We start from the raw sequence: 20,622 nt of genomic DNA, 5'->3' as shown, positions 1-20,622 counted from the left end.
TCCTCCGCCTCCATGTAATTTACGGCCCTGATTAAGCAAGAAAGATATATCTGAGGAATTTTTCATCATGAAAGAAAAAACAATACATAATCTCAGTACTCTAAAGAAATTTCCGTGATACAAATATGCAAATGTAGTCATGTGGTATATCATATTTCAATTTTGAGCCTGTTTGTTTTTACAGATCGTCGCCTAATTTGGATCATGCACGAGGTGTTTCTTCTATTTCATTACTGAATGATTAGAAATTTGATAAATCCCATCTTTCTCGTCCATTAATTTCCGTTCAGATGAGTGTACTTTTTAATGGTTAGAAGTAGATCATGGCGATTTTAGACGGAACGATTCTGTTTACAATGCAAAGTTTATAATGGCCAATGGAAAGTAAATAATTGTCATATTTCGGCAGATTTCTGGACGTTTATCATTATCCGCACACTTAGAGCCATGATCAACCAGCTACTGTTCATCTTAACAGTTCATTTCATTACAACTATTGATGGAAATTTTGAATGAAAGTAATCATACACACACACACACACACACACACACACACACACACACACATATATATATATATATATATATATATATATATATATATATATATATATATATATACACAGTAAAATATCTGTATCTCCAATATGGTTTATCTCGAATACCCCGCTTGAGTCGAAGTCGACCACCGGTCCCGGCCGTTTTCCCTATATAAATAATTAAAAAAAACTTCTGATATTTCGAACACGGTAATCTCGAACACCCCGCTTATGTCGAAGTATTTTCAAGGTCCCATACTCTAAATTCACCTGGTTTATCTCGAAGTGCAGTCGATTGTCTGCTCTGCTTACCATATCTGGCTTCATTAAGTCACACATTCACACCCGCAGCTACGTCAATTATAATTAATGACCGCTAGTCCACGCTCGCCTTTTCCGAGTAGAACCAGGTCGCGATGAATGGTTCAACAGCGTAGGTGATTAGTGAAGCCTTCCAACAATACGGCTAAAGTTCACCGCCAGTTATGAACTAACACCCGATTCTAGGGATGGTGTTGTGAATGACACACGCTCTATCATTAACATGTGGGTTAGATAAACGCACAAAATCGGCAAAGTACGCTTGAAGGTAATGCTCTTAATAACGATTAAGCATTTAATAACACACGCTTCATCATTAAAACTAGTACAGAGAAAACACGAAAATTTATTTAATAAACATTTAAAAGTTTTTTTTTCAATCTGTCTTTTCTTTTTTGTTTCTTACGTGATAGGTTCTTTCATTACAATGCAATAACTGCATCTCAGTCGAGCCTGGACATCTTAAAGTAAGCATACAGGCACGATCATCTTAATTTTGAAACACAATGTCAATTCAATTGGATGTTTATATATATATATATTTTTTTTTTTTTAAAAAACCCGAAATGTTTGTCTTTGAAATTCCACAATATTAATTTATCAACTTGTATTAAACTATAAGAAACGGCAACGGGGTTGTTGTTTATAATGCAAATCCCATACTATGCATCAAATATCCTCCTTCAAAAATATATCCAAGATCGATTTTGGATATCTCGAACCCCTGGATATCTCGAAGTTTTTTCGAGGTTCCTCGGACTTCATATATATATATATATATATATATATATATATATATATATATATATCTAATATACTTGAACGTAACATTAAAACGAAATTATCTTTATTCTTTTCATATAAAAAGGTAAAATGTTCAAAATAAATCCCCCACTTAGTCATCAATGGAGACAATGCCACATCAAATGGCATTGCAGGGATACAATCAATTTGCAAAATAATAAACTTTTTTCTCATTACATGACCAGAACCACTGAATTGGTAGGAATAAGTTTATAGAATTAATGACATAAAAATTCAAATAGATTAAAAAGTACCTGTGAAGGAAACATTTATTTTTAAATCTCATTGAATAATGAAACTAGACAAAGACGTTGCATTAGCGAAAGGTTTGCATTGATAAGGTAATAAAAAGTGATGATAAAGTAGACATTTGATGTATCTATATTCCTTTCTGTAGAGGGTGTTATTTTCACTGACCTTATTTAGAGTTCGAAATTGTAAATATCATAAATACAAGCAGGTACCCGTGTATGTATCATGAATATGTGTATTTATGGTAAACTCAAAATAATGATAAATATCAACAGCTTGTCATTCGAACAATCCTGACAATATACAGGTTCTAGCTGGAAAACTGTAGAATGATCGGCGAGACAGACAATGCACGACGGACATTATTCCATTACAAAAGTTAATCAGTTTGTCATTTGTAGAGAAAGTGGAAGGAACGCAAAATCATGACAAAAAGTACGAAATCAATATCTGTATTAACATCTACAGTAATATAAAATCTAGGCGAACAAATACAACAATTACACAACGTAGGACGGAGAAGAGAACAACGATAAAAAAAAATCATGCTGCCGAAAAAGTAACGGGGAACATAAAGGCAGCGTGGAAAATAATATTTCATCTCAGATATACTTCAGCTTTCAAATATTCAATTACAAAGCAAACTGTCACGTCCATAGAATGATTTACTGGTGGATTTGAGATGATAGTAGCTATAATTTGATATTCAAGGGCAATTAAAAGTTATTTCTAAAAAACATCGTACCATTGTATTGTATAAACCAACGCATGCGCATCAATAATGCATTTCGAAATCCGGAAATTACAAACGTTTTTGTCAATGATACGGACTTTTTTTTTTTACTGTAGTTTATGAATAAACGTACACGATCCATACAATTTGACAAGTAGGTGCATACAAAATCGGCTTTGATGCTTTTTCATGACGTGAAAGGAAGATAAAAATGGCAGTCTTATTCAAGTCCATAAATTACGACACATCTACGATGTTTAGCATATCGTGGTAATTCTATACAACAAATCCAAACTACAAATTACAACAGAAATTATCCACTCTAGTAACACCTCTGATGATTTTTTTTAGTACAACCCAAAAAATTTAGTTGGGGGAAAACACCACTAATGTCCAACTTTAAATAACGCAAAATTTTACGACTCTAAAGCAATTTCAATATTTCTTACTCCTTCCTAAATTTGGTATTTTATTTTCAAAAATCGACGTCTTAATATATTGAAAAATATGTTTTATTGATTCATTTCACTTTTGTATCATGAAGTATCGCCGCAAAATGGAAATAACACAAAGTTTTGCAAGATAGTTCCGCAAAGCGGGGCATCACTTGCATGTAGCAACATGCCATTTTGTGCGACAACATTCCTGTCAGTTCTTAACATCAGAACACAAGGATTTTGAAACATTATTTCCAGTAACCTTTCAGTGGCTCCATTTTTGAATCAGTTATATTTTTTCCAAGTATCTTTATTTTTAAGATCAAATCCTAAAGAAATGTGACTTCGCTTTTAATACCGAGAGCTTGGCGAAGGAACAGTCACGATAAATAGATGGATAGTCAAGACAAGAAAGAAAGAAAGAGAAATAGATAGGTAGATAGATGAGAGAGAGAGAGAGAGAGAGAGAGAGAGAGAGAGAGAAAGAGAGAGAGAGAGAGAGTCATTTGCTCAAGATCAAGTTCATTGGGAGAAAGGTATAATTTTCACTGACACAATATTTACTTATGACTTGAGAACATGTACGACTGTGAGCCAAAGTTCAAGGTCACTGTGACAAGAGGTTAAATTTCGTATGAATGTGATTCAAAATTTATGGTACTTCTCTTCTTCAGTTTGGATGTGCCAGCGTAGGATGTGTTCCAGTGACCTTGTCATATTGACCGAAATGCGATAAGAAGTCATCAATTTATCATAAGCATATATTTTTTAATATTATCTTATTAAAATTGGACAAATCAATGTGATATTTCTAAATGTACTCTACAAACTAACATGGGAAATCATTAAGCAGCAACTGTTTAACAGAAACTGTAATGAACCCACTTTTACTACGTTTGACAGAATAAAATGATCACCATTGCTACACAGACTTACTTTCAGTAGCACTTTTTCCGAGACTTTCCGACTCGAAAGGCTGATTGCACGAGAGACACTTCAGAGCGTGTGACAGTCCAAAGGCCACATACAGAAAGATGCCTTGACCACCATTGAAAATTGTGTGCAAAATAGAAAATAATTGCAGCTCAGTGAATTGAGCTAGAAACCCGAATAACCACGCCGCACCAGTAATGGTGGAAAGCCGGAAGTAGGAACTTATGTTCTTCTGGTCCTTTGATTTTCGAATGGTAATCTTTGCACTGATTCTAGATACTGTCACCACAAACATGAAAGTATTGATACAAACGATCAGACCTACTGGGAGAGCAAAGGTAAAGAGGGTCATATTGGGGTCAGCTATGTAGCAGGTGCGAGGAGAATAACCGAAGCTTTCTCCGTCGCTCTTCATGTAGCTTACAGACACATTGATTGCGATAAATGTCAAACATATGATAAAATCTACCAACAAACTAACAAGTACTCGCGACCTAACTTTCATGTTTATGCTACTGAAGGAGGTAAATGTTTGAAAGATTTGGAATGTAGATAAACTCATCCAACACACAACAGAGAGCCACGAAAAATGAACCAACATACCAACAGCAATACACATCAACTCACTCCAAAGTAAAAACTTGGAGAAAGTGTAAACGGTATTTGCTAAAATCGAGAACACAGCTAATATCATAATGTTAATATCGGCAAGTTTTTTGTGAGTATTGCTGACAGTAACCGTGATAAAAGTCAGCAGGGAACCAAGCGATGATAGAGAGAGACAAGACAGGGACAGATATTTCATTAACTTATCGTCTGATTTCGTCAACATAAGACTTGAAGCTTGGAGATACTGATCGAGACATATCTCAACGCCACGTTTGTTGGGGAACTCTTTGAAATACATCGAAGAGAAGCAAGCTTGATAGTCTACCAGACATACAGAGAAGTTCGACACATCAAATTTTATATCTCCTGTCCCCATTTTGATTTTTGGACAATGATACCATTCAGCTACGAAGGACATCATGCTGCCTCTCATACATTTTTGATATTTGGGATCATGTTCACTACCATCTACCATGTTTATCATGGAAAATAAAAACATTTCATTTCCCGTCATGGAATTCATGAAAAAACGTTGGGACGTCGATTTCTCAAACAAAGAACTACCGTGGATATGAAAACTTTGCCCTATAATAGAGATAGAAAGGTGAATGGGAGGAGCTCCTATCGAAGAGAGGATAGTTGCCTCATGGTGTATCGAAAAGACATTTAACAAATTTTCTATCATTAAGTCCACGCTATGGAGATGATTTACTGACAGTTCTATGATAAATGCCAAAAAATTTCCGTCCGAATCAGGAGGAAGCAATGTGGACATTCTACAGAGATATTCAGTCAAGTTAACATTCCGCATAATGTCTTGCAGAATTTCCGTGACATCGGGTACATAGTGCTTGATATTGACGGAGTCTTTATCTGTTGGGACAACCATCAAATCTAACTCATAGTTGTTCTCATTAAGCATTGGATAGACAGGCTTGCAGGCCAGGTTCTGGTACACATACTCTGGTTCACACACGATGTCTTTGCACTTGTTCTAAAATATACCAATTCAGAAAGTCATTGAATGTAACGATTTAGTGATTTATATTTTTGAACATTCATTCCAACAGCATGTACAACCAGGAAAGATAACCTTGTATACTTGTTTAATTCCGATACATGATTATCTTTACTCAAAATTTAGCTTAATTTCAAAAGGGGGCATTCAAATTGAGACTTACATTATTTCTAGCACATGAGTAAAACTTTGTCGTTGATAAACGTGCTTTTGCTTTTTTAGAGTACGTCATCTAATGATATGAGATTTTAAAAAGGATTTGTCACGATATACCAGGATTGTGTCACGATATACAGCGTACCTGGATTTTGTCACGGTATACCACGACTTTGCCACGATATAAAATGTACCTGCATTTTGTCACGGTGTATCTGGAATTTGTCATATGATACAATGTACCTGGATTTTTTCATGGTATTCTTGGAAGTCATGGTATACCTAAGTTCATTATGAAAATGAATTTTAAATAAGAAATCGATTGATGAATAAAAATTAAAAGTGAAATAACATAGCTTACCAGTTTTTCGTCAAATATTTGATCAGCTGTACATTTCATTTTGTTATCAATCGGTTCTTTTTCATCTGTCTTAAAATCCATCAGGGCTGAAAAGGGGGTTAGCATGGTATCAATGTTGCCGAACTGTGCATACTGGTCGTACTGAATGTACAGATCTTTTGCGTTAAACTCGCACATTGCACAGTATATGTTTTTGTAGACTTCATTGTTAGCATAGTAAGGTAAGTAGTACTTCCGGCAAGCTTCGATAAGGTAATTCTCCATCCTGTTCTTTACGATGCCCTCACATTTCACATCATGTGTATGTGCTAAGCAAGCGTCCAACATATTCTGAACGGATACAGGAGGGTAGAAACCAACATTACAAACCGGAAATTGTTCAAATATAGAGTTAAAAAGGTCTTCCGGATTCTCTCTTGACAAGAGGGCGGATCTACTACTGCATAACTTTTTCTTCTCCCAGAAAACCAGATTCGATAACTCTTCGTTGTTACAAAAGGCACACTCGATATTGATATACGTTTCCATGGTAAATAAAGACGTGACTGGGGTAGATTTCGTAATGTTTCTAGATGGTGGTAATATACAAACAGCGCCATCTGGACAGGTCTTGATCATCCAGTACGACTTTCCAGATTTGATTCCAGCATTCATGTTCCAAAATGGCTCCAAGCAGTGCATTGGGGGACCTTGTTTGTCATCAAAAGTCAGTGGATATTGGATGAAGTCCGGAGCAGGTGTCTGTCTATAGAATTTGGAGGGGCAGCATGTTGCTCTTCTCACGCAGGAATCGTCACACTCGCACGGAACGCAGGCTGGTTGTAACGTGAAAGGATATGTCCGTTTGAATTTCTCTCCGATACACATATCTTGTTCTGGGCACATTAAAAGGTAATGTAGAATCTTGTCTCTCGCAGTTTCGTTGTTAATCCAGGATGTCAGGTCGAACGCCTCAGTGATATCGGCGTCGGTTGGGAAAGTAGTATAGTCCCCTAAACCCGAGAAAACCCCCAAAACAATACCAAATGTTGACGCTAGGAATAGGAAAGGCACCTGTCAAAGAGCATGCGCTAACTAGAAAAACAACAAAACAAACGAAAGGCCATTCACATACTAAAAATGAAGTATGACATTTATAATAAAGAAAATATTTGGCATAAAATTACCTTAAGGAAACATGATTAAAAATTATAATCAATAAATAAAGAGTATTGGGTAGTGCATTTACTGTAGCAATTATTTCATAGATAGCTGTCAAAATTTAAAATTGTCAAATATAATTATCATAAACTAAGATGAAAATAGAGGCGACAAGCAGCATATTTATATTTAAATTGAAGTAATTTAAATCAAATGTGATAGAAAATAAAATAAAATCCACTGTACAGCTATGAACAATCGCTCGCTCTGTGCATATAATTACATTAAGTAAATAATGCATGTATATAGATAAGGAAATATTTCAATTTAAGCCGTCCGTGATAGTATTTCTTTGTCGGAATTTCTATAATGTAAATGGGCGATAACGACATATTACTTACCATCTTTTCTGGGTAGCTCTGATAACGCGTCTACTAATTTCACTTCATTTATATGGCGGGATATCAGAAACATTCGCCCAGCAATCGTCATGGTTACCTGAGAAAGGGAGGTTTATGCACATCAGATCTGTCAGTCATAAAGTGATGTCGGACCTGGGTATATTAACGCAATAATTTCTACATATATACATGTACGTGTTTACCATACTCTAAATTTTGTAATGTCGGACCTGGGTGTATTAACGCAATCATTTCTACATATAGTGAAACTTCTCTAAACCGGCCAGTTCTCGAACCGAAAACACGGCCGGTTTAGAGAGATGGCCGTTTTACCGAGAACTTGGCAATTAGAGACATTTTATCTCAATTTTCATTTGATATTTCTTTTTCATGTCACGAACAATTTAATATAGTGTTCAATTTCTATTATTTTACTCTTGGAAATAAAACAAAATGAATTATTAACATGTTTATTTCCAATTTCCATCCCACACCATATAACTGCTGCAATTAATACACAAAGTAGGTACTATTCACTGGGATCTGGTGATCTATACACGTAATGAATTATCAGTGGAGATCGAATTAATCCGCTTATACCTACAAGTAATTATCATAAGAAATATTCTTGCTGAAATCATCTAATCTTAAAATGAAAATTCATAACCTAATGCATTATTAGCATTCCTCTTACCTATAAAAACTGGTACTGACTAAAACCCGGTCTCGGTCCCGGTCTTCGGTCTCGGTCCCGTGACTAAAACCCGGTCTTCGGTCCCGGTCCCAGATTTCTTTAATTCGATAAAAACAGAATACATCAGAATATTTTACCCAATTTCTCGTTAATTTAGATATGACATATCATGCCTGCATTCTGATAGTTGGTTGATAATATTATTGTCGTCTTTCGTAAAATAATATGTGAAAACTCCGGGACTGGTGGGACCGAGAAGTAAAAACAGTGCTAAAAGCCGGTCCCGGTCTCGATGTTTTTTATTTTTCTAAATAGCCGCTTTAATCTACTTTTTTATGAGAAAAAGATAATCTTGAGTGTTATATTCAATGACATTCCTTTGTATGCACATGTATGTTTCTGATTTATTGTATGTTTGTGTTTTCTTCCAATTTTCCTTTTTAATGTCAAAATCGAACTCAACTACGTGATTTTTCTCTCCCAAATGAAGGCGTTACAATACATATTCATATATAGATAAGGATGTAGAAGAGAAATAATATATATGTACTTATCCTGGTGTATTTGTTTGTAATTTACTGTTGGATGTAGTATTTACAAAATTAAGTCTTTTTTATATTTCATTTAGGTCAAACACCTGACCACACGATTGATAAAATTTTCAAATTCAATGTTGGTGTATTCCGAACCGGGTCTCTGTATATGTACATGTATTCTCTCTCTCTCTCTCTCTCTCTCTCTCTCTCTCTCTCTCTCTCTCTCTCTCTCGCTCTCTCTCTTTTTCTAGTTCTCTCTCTCTCTCTCTCTCTATCTCTCTCTCTCTCTCTCTCTCTCTCTCTCTCTCTCTCTCATTTACGAGTGTATCGTGAGAATCGCATTAATTTGTTAAATCATGATGTAATATTAGTTGTTTTAATCAGGGAAGAAAAGCCTCTATGTAAATATTAGAATATTACGTGCAAGATATGAGTCCAGAATGTACGATGTATGAAGTACTTTAAAAAATTATATTCATTAGTGAAATGGAAAAAAAACAAAACAAATATTGTCCTTAAATTTTATTATGATTATTGAAACATGATGAATAATTGTTGTTGATAGCGAAACAAAATTAATGTGCACTCTAGTCAACAACCCCTCCCCCGCCCCTTTCCAAAAAGATTCTGAATACAGGAATGATACTTTTGAAAAGCAAATGTTATACCCCCGTAATCGGATATTCGGGGCGCATTTATATAGTTTTTGGTCCATCCGTCTGTTTGTCAGCAAACACTTGAACCTTCGGCATAACTTTTGAATGCATGTTGATAGGGTTTTCATATTTCACATGTGTACTCCTTGTGACAAGACCTTTCTTTACATGCAATTCTTCACCTTTCAAATTTGACCTACTTTTGAAAATCTTTAGCTTTAGCCATAACTCTTGAATGGTTAGTAAAAATACACGAGGGTATAAAATGCTTCACGCAGGCATACTTTTCATGAAGCGCTAACAGTAGGCCTATTTGTATTTTCAAAACTGAAATTTATTTCTTAAATAAATTTACATGTATGTCTTGCATATTTATAAATGTAGATTTCATTGTTTGTAAATTTATCAGTTTATGTCAAATTTATGCACTTTGAAATATAAGATATTTTGAAAATAGGAAACCAACAGTTTTTGTGCGGCATAATTAATACATATATGTTTGCACATATACGTATATAACTATTCACAATAAATATAGTTACCACATAATATTACAGTAAAACATACCATAGGTTATTTGAAGATCATCTAAAGTCAGAGGGTATCTTCTGTATAAGTATACAGAATCTGAGAATTTTTGGTGAGCATGTGCTCTATGTATGACACACTTTTATAGATACTATAAATATATTAGGTGGACTTTTTTAAAAGCATTGTATCTAAAAGAACCACAACTGAAAAAAAAGAAAACTAAGTATGAAATAAGAAAGGAAGAAATATTTTATAGTTATTATTTATTGGTTATATAAAACTATACCCATATAAAGAGATCGGGTTCGGAATACCAAACATGAATCTTTGAAAACTGATTTTGACAGAAATAGAAGAAATAAAATAAATGAACAAATAAACTGACTGTAAATTACAAACAAATTCACCAGGATAAGTACATACATATTATTTTCCTTCGACATCCTTATCTTCTAATGAAAAGGTAGTGTAACGCGATCATTTGGGACAAAATGTCATGTACATGTACATGTAGTTGAGTTCGATTCTGACATAAATACATGTATAAAGAATATTGGAATAAAAAACCTATACACACAATAAATCAGAAATATATGTATACAAAGGTATGCCATTGATTATCACGTCCTTATATTTTTTATGAAAAGGTAGATTAAAGCGGCTATCGAGGAAAAATGTCGAGACCGGGACCGGCTTTTAGCACTGTTTTTATTTCTCGGTCCCACCGGTCCCGGAGTTTTCACATATTATTTTACAAAAGAAGAAAATAATATGATCAATTTACTATCAGAATGCAGGCATGGGATGTCATACCTAAGTTATTGAGAAATGGGGCTCAAATATCCTGATATATTCTGTTTTTATCGAATAAAAGTATCTGGGACCGGGACCGAAGACCGGGTTTTAGTCACGGGACCGAGACCGAAGACCGGGACCGAGACCGGGTTTTAGTCACGGGACCGAGACCGAAGACCGGGACCGAGACCGGGTTTTAGTCAGTACCATAAAAACTCTGTTTATGTCCATCGCTTATGTTTTTAACAAATTTATTCTGACGTTTGTGAAAAGTACAGTATTAAATATAAAATTGTAATTTGAATATTTCATAGAAAGTTTAAGTCTATAGCAACAAACAAAATTAATCTTCTTTTGATAAATATCATTAACAGTCATGGGTTTGTTCTTTATTTACTTCCGCTTATATCCATACGATTGTGTGTAAGGGATAATAGACGAATATGGTTTATTATGTCAGATACGGGACTGGCACGAGCCGCGTTATAGGGACGAGTGATCAGTCCCATATCTGACATAATAGACCATCGGAGTCTTGTATCTTACTTAAAACATTGTTCTATCTAACAATAAATGCATTTATACGCAAAAAATACACGTACAAATATACATTGGTATAGACAAATATATTTACACCTTTCGTTCCTGATTTGTTTTTAATATTTAATATACACTACTCAAAATTTGATAAGGATCACTAGGTTATATGTGTGTAATTTACCACTAACATAACAAAAGACATAAAATTGACTCAGAAACGTGTTTACTCAGGTTATGAATGAAAATTCATGAACGGCATGAACTTTTATCAATACGAAATTTTTGAAATCTGATAACAACACCAAATAAAGTGCACCGCCACGGCACATGATACGCCCGTCACATATTGTTAACAGTATAGATTGTACCCATTAAAACATTTTTTTATATCACCTTAATTAAATGTCACAGTGACCTTAAAGTAGGATGCGACACACCTTCTACCTAAGATGCATTAGTTGACCAATTTTGGTGATTCTAGGTTTAATAGTTTTCAAGTTATGAGCCGGACAAGTTTTTGCCATATATGACCATATCTTCTTAATGAAAAGTCACAGTGACCTGGTTTTAATGTGCAACACACCTTCTACCCAAGATGTATCTACAGACAAAGTTTGATGATTCTAGGCCGTGTAGTATTTAAGTTACGGGTCGGACACGAAAAAGCTAACAGACGGACGGACAGACGGATATCTTCTTAATGAAAAGTCACAGTGACCTGGTTTTAATGTGCGACACACCTTCTACCCAAGATGTATCTACAGACAAAGTTTGATGATTCTAGGCCGTGTAGTATTTAAGTTACGGATCGGACACGAAAAAGCTAACAGACGGACGGACAGACGGACGGACATGAACGCCATACCATAATACGTCCCGTCTTAAGACGGGCGTATAAAAACATTTCGCATCATGTTGAGTGCGTGTCGCACTTATTCAGCGTTGCACGGGATTTGCCATTATTTTCAATAAAGACGCCAAAACACCTGTTTATGGTAATGTTTATTTCTCGCTAAAGAGGGATAATCGCGTTTTAGCGAGAATATCTCGCTATAGGGGAAGTGTTCCCAACCTGTTTAGTCCGGGTGCCTTGAAGAAATGGATTCAGATGATTTAAAAGTACATGAGTTTGCGGTAAGATTATTCATCATTTCTACTAATTCCCCTAAATATATTAACATTTTTTCACAGTGTTTATTTTGTTTGTTTCATTTTTGTTGCATACAAATTTCTTTTTAATCAAGCAGTGGAAAATGCAATGCATTATATCTAAGACCAAAAATCGCTCCTAAAGAGAATGTATGGCACGACGACGTCCCACTCGGGGTATATCAACTGCAACAGATTGTGGCCAAAATGTATAGAGAGGCAGAATTTTATGGCTTTTTTTTTTTTTTTTTTTTTTTTTTTTTTTTTTTTTTTTTTTACAAATCACTCTCTTCGGGATACTGCCGCTACACGCCTATATGCTGCGGGTGTTGACGAGCTACTTATAGCGGGGGGGAAATGGTCACAGGTCATCTGCGATTCGCAACTACAAACGCACCTCAGAGGAACAATTTCAGAGTGTAGATTTGATTCAGAAACCGTCCACGGTGCCCCCGCCGGAGCCGAAGAAAGTGAAGCTCAATGAAAGTGTTTCCTTTGGATCGGGAAAAGAAATAAACATCACTGCCGGGGATGTCACATGTCTAAATGAATGATTGTGACATGGATTTATAACTGTGGTGCCTAAACGATTTCATATACGGTAAAATCGGATGATACATGAAACACTCATTTCGTATAATTTACTGGAATATTTCACGCCTTGATTATTGTATTTGATAAATATAAATGTTTTCTCGCACAACGAAGAATGGTCTTTGTTTCTGGTTTTTACTGTCAGTCCAGTATTTCTCATAATATTGGCCTGCTCTTAATAATACCGGACTATGTTCAGTACAGTATGAAAAATAAAGTACTGTCAAGACAAAGAACTGACGTCACAACAATGTTTTAATGAGCAGATACTGTATTCATTCGATATACATGTATTCAATATCTGTTTATTACATTTAGTATAGAATTTGGAAGGGTCACTTCCACTGTCCAGCTGTCACTAACACCCATGTCACCATAGGTAAACCATAGTACACATATTTTTCACACCTCCGATTTATATTTTCACACCTGGCCAGTCATTTTTCACACCTGACCAATCTTGATCACCCTTCTGACTAAAATTTCCTCCTTTTGGAAAAGTGGCCAGGATTATGAGCCGTGCACCCTATGGATTAATCAGGTAAACGGAATAATCCGTAGTCAAACGCAGTGTGCCAAGAACGACCTAACAATCTGTATGAAACACACCAGACAGCATTTGACTCAAAGATAGGCTGTATTGGCAATCTAGATCATTATAACGACTATATGATTTGTAAAATACTGACTTTAAACAAGACTGTTGAAAACCCACTAACATCAAATTGTTTGTCAGTAGCCTGCCTCGATTTAGAAACTGATCATACGCAGACCAAGGTCTTGCGTATCGAATCAATTGAGAGATATAAACACCATATGCAGGTGATAATGGAATATTTCTACATAAATATGGGAAGTTGACGAAGGAGAAGTTGAAATCATCATGATATGATGTTTATTGACCTTTTTCTCATAAATAAGGGTTCAATCTTACCTCTTACTTTGAATATTTTCACGTCAATGAGGTAGTGATTTCAGATCGGTATGTTAGCTGCTCAAAAGGAGAAAGGTTGGCGGCTAGTGGCCAGCTACTTGAAATTGGAGAAGCTAGTTGCCGGTGACTTTATACTTAAAGTGAGAAAAAATAGCTACTAATAACCAGCTACTTCAAAGAAGAAATGGTGTAACTACTGATAGCCAGCTACAAAAAGGTTACTCTTTTGATAAAATTTTCTATCAAGTTTATATAGATGGCGAGGTGTAATTTTCATAGCAGAATATGCTTTCAAATTCGAAACATCATATTTGATTTGGACAGCTACTTAACCTTTGCAGTACGAAACATGAATAACTTTCATGTTGAGTGTAAAATTTTAAGTAGGTAGGTATATATACAGGTGCAATTAAGAAATATTAAATTCAGGGTGAAATACTTGAACGGGAATAAATAGTAGATTTGAAAATAAGCTTACACGTTATTACGGAGAAAACCATTCAAATATTCTTTTGAAAACTATAAATACATGGATGTTTACATTTTAAAAAAATAATTTATTGAAAGATAGATACATGATAAGGAGTGATTTTAATATCTGAGTATGCCATCACTTTTCAGATATCATACATTGTGATATCGGCTGTCAAAGTGTGATGAAAAATGCTTATAACTTTTATGTCTCCTTTGATAAAAAAGTAGCTGGATGTTTGCATTAAAGAAAAAAGACAATTCAGAGTTATGTTCATGACAAGGCGTGGTTTTGATATCCCAATTTGACATAATTTTTCAGATTTCATGCCTTTGGAAATTAGCTACTATAATGATTTACTAGAAATTTCTTGTACCTTTCACGTTTCTTACGAAAAACTTACGTAATGTTATAGGCACCTTCAATTGAGGCCTGCACACATCTCAATATACCAGAAATATTAGGGAAATCAGCAACTGATATATTTCAGAGAAAATTACCCTGAACTTTCAAGTCTCCCTTGAAAATCATAAGAGCATATGTATCTGCACGTTTACATTGACAATACAATTAATTCGGGGTTATGAATACGTGTATAAAGTGATTTAAATATCTCTATTAAATATACAATGAATTCAGGGTTATAAATACACGTATGAAGAGTGATCTAGATATCTCTATTCGACAAACAATGAATTTATGGTTATAAATACGCGTATAAAGAGTGCTTTAGATATCTTAATATCCCGACAATTTTCCGATATGTCGCTAATGTTTAAGGAAATTGACTACTTATATATCAATTTTAAGGAGACTGAATTAAAATTCCAAGTTTGTGTTGAAAATATTAAAGCAATACAAGCTGTAACTGACGATACGTTTTCAACTTTCCAAGTATACACTAATTAACACCTATTGATATAACTAATATAATCCTTAAGATCTGATGAAAAACACAGAAAATAAACAAGGGAATATTGCTTGAGAGCATACCTACAATGAGCGTTTCGTATAAACCACGTAGCCCCTTACGCCATCGTCATATACACGGGCAAGGGAACGAAGATTGCCGATCATCACCGGGTTGCTGAAATCGAGGTTATACAAAGATGGGAACTGACGTGAGTATATAACTACTCATTTCATTTGTTTGGAAATCATGAATGACTGAAGTAATAACTACGTAAATGTGCCACTCATGAAAATGAAATTTTGATAATGAATTTTCTATAAAATTATCATGTTTGATTGTTTACAGATCTTACACTTGTATTGTGCCTCTCTTCCGCATTTTCCAAACTGGTGACCTCCTAGGTCAACGTATATCGGATATTACTGCCAGGATTGATTTATATTCTTTAACGACGCTCTCGAGCATTTTTCACTTATATGGATACGTCACCATTATCGGTGAAGGGCTGCGAAAGTTAGGTCTATGCTCTGCGTTTACAACCTTTGAGCAGATAGGATTCTTTATCGTGCCACGCCTGATTTGATACGGGGCTTCGGTTTTTACGGTCTCATCCGAAAGTCCGTCCCATTTAAACGACAAACAAGGGATACTGAGGAGCTATTCTAATCCGTATCCCCACGGGTTTACTGCCACCTTGACAATAATGTATGAATCCATATTTTCTACTGATCTGACAGGTTTATTGCTTCAAATCCATTTTGATTCAATGATATAATATCAAATATTCAATCGCATGTATTTTGTTCTGTTATTTTTCAATTTAGCTGTCAGTTGCAGCTTGCATTGCTTTCATGAAATACCTGGGCGTTTGCGTTATAAACACACATGTATCTAATCTAGACCTTTATACATCTGAATATGCCATTAATCTCCTAGAAATTATTCTTAGGGAAATCAGTTACTTATGCATTTTGATGGAAAGTGCCTAGATTTTGAAGCTTTTTTCCCAAAGCCTTACGTCACTGCATATTTGCATCAAATATAATTATTGATGAAGTGTTATATCATGACGTGGAGTGATATCAAAATCACTCCTTGTCACGTATATAACTCAAATGTATGTTTAATGCAAACACGCAGCTACTTCAGATTTCAAAGAAATAATGTAAACTAACTTTTATTCGCGTACGAGAGAGTTTCGCGAGAACCACATCGTCGCGAATATTTCTCGTCGCGAACCAGTCCTTCCATGTCTGTCGTAGGCTCGAAAAAAGGCTCGATCGAAAATTACTCGCCGAGAACCAGTTTACATCAGGTGAATCGCGAAATAAAGTAGCCGCGAATAAAAGTTGGTTTACGGTACTTTAAAATTGAGAGTTCCTTGCATCAAAATGCATAAGTACCTGATTTCCACAAGCATGATATTGGAAGGTTTATAATGTATATGCAGATGTATAGAGGCATGGGTTAGTGTACTTAAGGTACACTATTATCTATTTTATAGGCATTCTTTGGTGTTCTTTCCGGAAAAATAAAGAAACGTGTTCTGTTTGCAAATAAGAGATTCTAGTGTCCAAACTCCTTCGTGATTTGACGCATACTATGAATATGTAATAAAACATAACTAGAATACAACACCTTGAGTGAAATCCTGAATAACCCTAGTGCTTGTCTTATGGATATCACTAATTGGGTCAAGATCAACTTACTGAAACTTAACCAAGACAAACCAGAATTGATGAGCTTTGCTCCTAAACACCGAGCCAACGATCTGGAAAATGTCAGCCTTGTCTTTGGATGTAACATCATTTACGAAGCAGACACGGTGAAAAGCCATGGGTATATTTTGACAGAACACTCAGCATGGAGAAGCAATGCAATACATTTGCTCGATCATGTTATCACCAAATTTGTTGAATCTTTCATATAAGACCGTTACTTACTGTTGACGCTTGCAAAATGCTTGTGAACTCTTACATGAGATCACACATTGATAATAATTATGTCCTTTTCTATGGATTTAACAAGTTTCACATATAAAACTTGAACGTGTACAAAACACCACAGCACCAAGGTGGTTCCTGTCCTTTGGGACTACTAATCAAACACAATCAATAGTTTTAAAACAAATCTTAAAACTCATTTTTATGATTGCACTTTTAAATTGTGAATATATTTTGACTTTTCTTTAGTTTAAAATACCAAAGTTAGTATTTATACACATTTTAATCCTTATATGTGTATTTACCACGTTGTGTGTAAGGTGAAGATAACGAATAATGATCAATCTCATAACTCATTAAATAAAATACAAAATAGACAGTTGGGCAAACACTGGATATACCAGAGGTGGGATCAGGTGCCTAGGAGGAGTAAGCATCTCTGTCGACCGGTCACACCCTATGAGCCCTATGTCTTGATCAGGTAAACGGAGTAGTCCGCAGTCAAATTAGTGAGTCACGAACGGTCTGTAATATGAAATTTGATTAGTGTTTAAAATCTCCCAGTTGATTTTTCTACTCATTTCTATGTGTATTTATCAATTTATCTGTGTAATGTTAACATAGTAATATTTTTCAGTACATTTTACCCCATGTCACGTGGTTGTGTTGTACAATTATGTCTGTCATTTATGCTATTAAGCGTCTTGGGGTAATTTGATAAATTTGGCGCTATACAAATCTCTATATTGCATTGTATTGGACTTGAAATCGCGATCTACAGATCTATAGTCAACATGTTAACCGACCGAGTTAGATAAATATTAGGTACCATGCTTTGAAAAATCAGCTTCTTGTACATTTTGGTGTGGAGTACACTTAACATTTTTAAAAAATTGAAAATGTTAAGTAGCTGGGCATTTGCATTTAATGAGCAATTTAAGATAACTCTATACTCGCAGTTTTGTCCGATACAAATTGAAAAAGTATATTTATTTCCATTTATTAGACTTAAAACTAACAAATTATCAAATAAAATATATAGGTCATCACACTTTTTAAGATGCGAGACATACATAGAATCATATATCACCGTCAGAAAATTGCAATTTTCTTTGAACAGCGTTATCAAAATTTCATAAAAACTGGTTATGACGATACCATAGGATTCATAACAATTTCATGAAACTGTTTCTTCACAAAAATTATACATAATGTCTGTAAAAAAAAATAATGAAACCTATCGCACAATAGACTTGATAAAGAAATCAATGAAAACAGAGTTATTGCCCTTGCATTCAATATTTTGAAACTTTTCATTGATTATTCATCTATAAATTGGACGTTTTAAATAGTTTATTTTTAACTAGATTTTTGACAATAACTATCGGAAAAGAGTCCAACAAAATTTATGTTCCTATCATGCATAAATCTAAATAAATCATTGATTTTGCAAAATCTGATGACATCACAGGAGAGTTGAATTACTTTAATTCAGAGTTACATGTATATATATGACGAGGCGTGATTATATCTCAATATCCCATCACTCATCAGTTATCATGCTTGGGAAATCAGCCATTGATATATCTTGATGGAAAGTACCCTTAAGGAGGTACGTTATATCGTCATAATGGCTGACTTTCTTTTAAAAATGAAAATACCAATATCAGCAATATTTGTCTTTTCCTTTTGAATTTAATTGCCAAGATATATTGAAGAAAGAAATTACGCGTTTTCATGTATTTTGCAAGATAACCACCGAGGTCGAGAAGGAGAAATGTTGTTTGGAAATATAAAAGCAGAGACGTTAGGTACGGTTTTAACAGTTCAAACGCCGAACCTTTCTATAGCTTAAACAACATTTTGTTATTTCGGGGTTATCCTGCAACATTCACGAAAACAAAAACGTTATGCCTATTCTACTACGGCTCAGAAAAATGCCGTGGATCGTTTACCTATACAGCTACGAATTAGGTCACTTCGTGACGTCATGTTAGGTTACGAAACGGACTACGCCTCCATGTTTTTGCTGACGAAAAAGTTAAGATGGTAGGGTATACAAGATCTATGTTAAAAATTATTTCAAGTATTTGATTCGATGTTGACGGATTGTATCAAATGCTTTGAATACATAGTCCAAAGAAAAACTATGTGCACCGCCATGTTTGTTTACATGTGTATCAATCTCGAAATAGATCTCTTACAGATGTTCAAAGCAATACACAACGTCTAGATCGACAGATCTACGACTTCAAATCGACAAGCACATGGCGGTTTTTCCATTTCAAACCTATCGATTTATTCTTAATGTGCAAGTGAGCTGTGTATTCATTTTCCAAATAATCAGTTATCACATAGGTTGATTTTATTTTATTTGTACATAATTTTATTGTATGAATATACAAAGGGATTAGTTAAAAGTTCTAGTAACTTACATGTGTAGGTATATCGCAGAATAATTTTTGATCTTTGCAATAACCGTGCAAAATTATATTTAGTCCTGATTTATAATATCTGGAAACTGATTATATTTTATATCTCCTGCATGTATATAAACCTGAATTAATTATCTCGACAATGTAAACATCCCGATTCCGGATATTGATAGTCAAAAGTAAAATAATTGTAAGTCAATGGTTTACTTTATAAAATCTCATGAACTTATCATATTCGAGATTCACTCCTCTCCATGAAAGGTGATCAATCTCATAACTCCTATAAACAATACAAAATAAATAGTTGGGCAAACACGGAACCCTGGACACACCAGAGGTGGGATCAGGTGCCTAGGACGAGTAAGCATCCCCTGTCGACCGGTCACACCCGCCGTGAGCCCTATATCCTGATCAGGTGAACAGGGTTATCCGTAGTCAAAATCAGTGTGCTAAGAACGGCCTAACAATAGGTATGATCCATATATTTTACCATGGATTAATGGTTTTGTACAATATATGTAAATACCCAGCTACTTAGCGATATTTACTTCAACTTGAAAGTTGTTTGTATTTTTAACTGCAGAGTTTAAATAGCAGACCATATCAAGAATAATATTTGCAATTCAAAAACATTTTCTGATATGAAAATGACACCTCGCTATCTAAATAAACAGATAATATACTCAAACCCAGTAGCTATTTCCTTAAAGCCGTTACCAGTGGTAA

This window comes from Ostrea edulis, chromosome 1 (genome assembly GCF_947568905.1).
Source record: "Ostrea edulis chromosome 1, xbOstEdul1.1, whole genome shotgun sequence".
Classification (NCBI taxonomy): Eukaryota; Metazoa; Mollusca; class Bivalvia; order Ostreida; family Ostreidae; genus Ostrea; species Ostrea edulis.
The sequence above is the reverse complement of the archived record's forward strand: the minus strand, read 5'-3'. Positions refer to the sequence as shown.